Below are 6,000 nucleotides of genomic sequence, written 5' to 3' on the forward strand. Positions count from 1 at the left end.
CTTTTCATTTTAAAACCAAAAGCGTATCTGAGTTTTTGTAAAGCTTTAATCACAATAATCTGCATTTCATTGAAAATAACTGTTAATAGAATAGCCATCCCTAAATGCAGATGGATGGGAGTGTTGATTAGTGAAATTAATTGCAAAGCTTGTGAGCATAACACAATTAATGAAACGATGCATATACATGAGAATCTTGATGAATAGATTAGCAGATGCCAATGCCAATGATCAATTATTTAAGCACATCCACCAGGAAGAAAAGTCATTAGAGCTGAAAACTTTACTGATTTATTTAAGTTGAGCTGGACATGAGTGGACAACGTAAGGGGTAATTCAGCACCCTGATCACACAGTCCAGAGCAGAAAAAAGCCAAAAGGATTGCAAGTGGACATTTTATTAACATACATTATTTCAGATATTAAACTGTGATCACACAGCCATGTATAACTCACTGAAAAAATGCACCTTTACATCAGTCGTTTGTCCACCAAAGCCTGTGGCTTTCCAAGTGTGCCCAGTAAGATGCCACACAAATCATAAACCCCTTCAATAATATGATATTGCACCCCTGTTTGCTTTTTCCTCAGTTTGGACAGAGCACCCGCAACCATTTCACTGCGAGTTATACTGTGTATGACTATGTATGTGACAAATCAACCAAACTTGAAACTTGAAACTATATTTAATTTTAATTATTATAATTTTAAATACAAGTTTAATTCAGAGCACATGTAGGATTTCATATTCCTAACACTGTGCAGTACTGTCATGCAGGCAATAATTGCCTGCACTATACAGAATTTAATATTTGGTTTAGGTTTTGTATCAGCTAGAGCCACCCCCTCCCCCAACATATTAGTGCGCTCAGCTGGGTTTCACACTATGGGTACGTTTCCACAGAACTTCGTACTGCTGTGTTACTGCGGTTTGTGGTCACATACTCCCTCTTCTGGTAAAATCGGAGTACTGCAATAGAATTTGCTTAATAATTTGCTTAAGCTTTCAGTGGTTTCTGTTGTTTGTTATTGTTTACTGTTAAATGAAAATATTACATGCATTTTAAAAGCAGCAATTAGCTAATTTGTTGGTACCTTTGTGGATGCTGTTGGATTTAATAATGCAGTGTAGCTTCTAGAACTGTAAGTTTCTCTTATCGAACTGCATTACTCTTCAAGAAGTCAGACACGCTGGTCTGTAGCACCGTATGCATGTTGGTGGTTGTGCGGAATGAAAAACAGTGAATCAGCAGTTCTGCAGCTGTGCCCAGAAGCGCTGGGGACTGACGTAGAGGCCCAGAGACTGAGCATCGCTCTCTGTGCCGACGGCTGGTCAAAACCTGCTACCTGCTAAAATAAACTCCTGTTAGGAGGGAGAGAGAACAGTCCCATGTGTTGGCTGGATTCAGATTATACATTCCACTATTCTTTGCATAATTCCATGGAAAAAAGACACAGAGTGGAACAAATCACAGAGTGGAAGAAAAGGGAACATAATATGTACTAATACATTGTGCCTAATACAGTTTAACTGATTCAGCACATATTCATACTACATATTAGACACCTATTTGTTATTATTTTAACAGCAGCAGTGTGATTGTGTGCACTGTTAGTTTAAAGGTGGCTGCCATCGTCATTCTGGCCTGCAAAGCAGTTCAGGAAGCACCACAAACTCCAGAGAACAGTGCAGCCCCTCCACCAGTAGGAACTGCTAGCGTACAGAGCACCAATCTGACTGCACACTTCCATTTTGCTCAACATACAAAGCAGGTTACTGTCCATCTGAGTCATGGAGGCTCAGCCACAGTCAGATGGTCATGTTCTAGGCTCAGATTAAGCCTAGGGTCATTTTCAGAGCTTTCTACAGACCTGTGTATTCACTCATCTGTGCATAAGAGAAGCAGAGGAAGTCACATATGCTGTATGCAACACTATCTTTGCTTGGACACAATAACAAAGAGCACATAATAATATCAGAAGATCATAAAATTTGCCATTTTGTTTTTGATGTGAAGTAGATTGCTCTAATTGCAATATGCTAATTAGAACATTCAGATAAGTTTATATATATATATATATATATATATATATATATATATATATATATATATATATATATATATATGTCCACATGACAGACTATATTTCTGTGTAGTTATTCCTCAGCAGTCCTTAAGATGCAGTCAGCAGGCTGCATCTCTGTGAACTATTTGCATAATGCAGAGGTCTAATTTATCATGATCTGCACCCCCTGTGGGACAGAACTAATAGCTATTAGAAAATGATTACGCTGCAGTAATATGGCAGTGATTAGTCTGTAATAAGCTAACAGTCCTGCTCCAGCTAACTCCTATTAGGCACAGTTAAGTTAGCACAAGCCTCGTCATGTTGGTCATACTCATGAATCTTATATTAAAGTGGTTATCACTGGAAATGAAAAAATCGAGGGCAATTAAACTGTCTCAAAATGACTGGAATGGAAGGGATTTTTTTTTTTCGATACAATGACACAAGATGTAATAGTTGTCCAAAACTGCTGTGTATGGTGTGAGCGGGAATGTCATTAGGTGTGTGGGAAGGTTTTAACAAGGCTGCATTCAGGTTGTTTTGACCCCTTAAGGGCAGCAAACTGTCAGTTTTAATTATTAATGGCCTTTGAAATAGTAATATCATAAAGGAACACAGTATGAAAAACAGCTCTTTTTTTGTGCATGTGCTCTATGCATCTTGACCGGTATCAGTCCAGAGGAATGTTTTGTGAGGTTTTTTTTGGGGAGCTTTGTCAGTGTTTTGTGGGTGTTTTAGAGTGTTTTGTGGGAGCTTTGTGAGTGTTTTGTGAGAGTTTTGTAAGTGTTTTGTGAGTATTTTGTGGGAGCTTTGTTAGTGTTTTGTGAGGTTTTTTTGGGGACCTTTGTGAGTGTTTTTTTTGTGTTTTGTCATGATTCCATGAGCATAAACATTTTCTGATCATTGTTTGGATCTGCAGGCCATTTACATTTACAGTGTTTATCTGACGCTTTTATCCAAAGCGCCCTATAATTCTGACTGAACAAGGCGTGAGTAATTGAGGGTTAAGGGTCTTGCTCAGGCAACCTGGCAGTGGTGGGACTTGAACTGGCAACCTTCAAACATCCCTTCAGCCATCGTGACTGATTATGCATGCAGACACTATTAACTCTTAACTGGAAAAAACCTTTAGGAAAATGAGAAAAAATGCCCTATGTTCCATTATAATTTCCTTTTTTTGCATACCTGGTCATACATTTTGGCCATGAACAATTCACACACACTCTCAAACACCCCTCCACATGCAAATGCATTCCCAAAAAACACCCCACATGCACACGCACTCCCAAACACCCCTTCATGTGCATAAGCACTCCCAAACAACCCTCCACGTGCACACGCACTCCCAAACACCCCTCCACATGCACACGCACTCCAAAGCACCCCTCCACATGCACAAGCACTCCCAAAAAACCCTCTATGTGCACACGCACTCCCAAACACTCCTCCACGTGCACACACACTCCCAAACACTCCTCCACGTGCACACGCACTCTCAAACACCCCTCCACGTGCACATGCACTCCCAAACATCCCTCCATGTGCACATGCACTCTCAAACACCCCTTCTCTCCCAATGAGATGGCATATGAGACCAGTTTTTCTACCTACCATGAGAGCGTGCACCTGCGTCCACACCACACACTCTGTGTTTGATTGAACAGAGAATTCAGTGAAACCCAAATCCAAAAATGTTGGACATGTAGAGTGTCTGCTGCTTCTGTCATGGATGCATCTGGGTTGTGCCGTGTGAAGCCTTCTCATGCACCCCTAGTCTGAGGGTTTTTCAAAGCTGACATCAGGGGAAAAAGTGATCTGTGTATTTACAGTATCAGAAGAGTGATAAGGGAGGCAGGGCATTCAAGCAAGGTTCATTACAACGAGACCAGCCTTGATCAGGCAAAACGATGTGTCATAACAAGCGTGAAGAATACCATCCGCTTGTACAAGGGTTGGCAGTACTGGGGATGAATGTTTGGTAATGACAATATGAGTGAATTATTTACATATTACCAATAAAGTTCAGAAAAGCACTCACACACTTTCTGAGAACCAGTACCATCTCTTTAATCCACAGATTCTAATCCAAAAATACGAGCTCAAATTATTGCTGCTGCAGGCATGAAACGTTAACCCTGCAGATACTAGTGAAAAGACATGCATCGGCTCCCCCTAGTGGTACAGAAAAGACATTCGCACAGACAGACATTCTTCCCTGTGTGTGTGTGTGTGTGTGTGTGTGTGTGTGTGTGTGTGTGTGTGTGTGTGTGTGTGTGTGTGTGTATGTATGTATGTATGTATATATATATATATATATATATATATATATATATATATATATATATATATATATATATATATATATAAAGAATGTTTCAGAATTAATGTCAGTATCTAAGGACCATTACAAAGTTTCCCACTTTATAAAATATTAAAATACACACAGATAAGTTTCATTTTGAAGTGAATTTCCTTTTATCTTCAAGTAGGTCACAACCCATCAGAAAAACTGAGCCTTGCTGGTTAATTTGAAGTTTGCTATGTGTTGAGAAAGAAAGAGGCCAACTCAAAACCAAAAAGTAATCCATCACCTTAATCATAATTAGTACATCATTTCCTAAAAGAAGAATTCTGCTAACATCTGACTTAATTTAACTTAATTCAAGAAAGCTATGGGACAAGACCTCGAGAGATGACAAAGTGAACAGAGAAAATGTCAAACTCCATAAACACATTCCATCTTACTAAAAAGTAGGGCTGTGTTAAAATCATCTTAGCTGTTAGACAGACTGCTCAAACAGACATTGCTTTGCAATCGTCTGTGTGCTCTGATACCTTAGACAAATTTTCCCCAGGGCCTGTTTTAAATATGAATAAACTGTAAGTGTCTCAGCAAGTTCAGTGCAGCTGCCTAGCTGTTAGCTATTCAAGCAAGTTTTAAAACTTAAATACTTAAATTCTTTCTCTTGATGCTTTCTCTTCTCAAAGTAAAGGCTAACTCACCCTGCATTAATGGCCTGAATCTCTCTCTCTGGATTTTTTTCTCGCTCATCTACCTATTTATCATCTACCTATTTATCAGACTTTTTCTATCTATCTATCTATCTATCTATCTATCTATCTATCTATCTATCTATCTATCTATCTATCTATCTATCTATCTATCTATCTATCTATCTATCTATCTATCTATCTATCTATCTATCTATCATGTTCTCTCTCTCTTTTTCTCTCTCTCTCTTTCCTTCTCAGCCTCAGTGCTAATTTTAGTCTGGCTCTTCTCACTGCTTCTGGGAATGATTCGTGTCACTTTCCAGCCGTCTGAAGTCATGGCCTTAGAACCACAACCTCAGGGCTGACCCGGCAGCCCGGCCGAGTTTCACGGCCCCGCTGACACACCACACCGCCCTCACACGCCTGCCACCGGCTCTCAAGAGGCTCGGACAGTAAAACTGCGGGGCGTGAACCCTCCATCCACGGCCTGGTGATGCAAGCGTGACCACATAGTGTGTGCGCGTCGTCAAAGCGCGGGAAACGCTGGCTGCAGCTGCTGTTTTTAGGGCACAGACGGAATAAACTGCCGCTGTATTTACTTAACAGGAACTTACGGGCCAGTGTTTGTCCGGTAACAACAAAGGCTTAGAATAAAAGCAGTGTACTAAAAATGAGAAGATATATGCTTAACACATGCTGGCTGCTGAAGATTCAGGTGAGCTGTAGGGCTGTTTCAGAAATTCCCATCTGGAGCTTTAATGCACTACAGCTTCTGTATATATATTTGAGATTTTGCCCATTTATGTCCTTGGTGCTAGTTGCTGCCAGTTCCTGTCCACTGTCTGAATGTCCTGTGTCATGTTTCCTCCAAGATCTGTAAAGCTGGCTAGCACAGTGTTCTGCTGAGCACACTGAGAAGAGCACTAATTGTTTATT

This window comes from Electrophorus electricus, chromosome 25 (genome assembly GCF_041902795.1).
Source record: "Electrophorus electricus isolate QZ-2024a chromosome 25, ASM4190279v1, whole genome shotgun sequence".
Lineage (NCBI taxonomy): Eukaryota > Metazoa > Chordata > Actinopteri > Gymnotiformes > Gymnotidae > Electrophorus > Electrophorus electricus.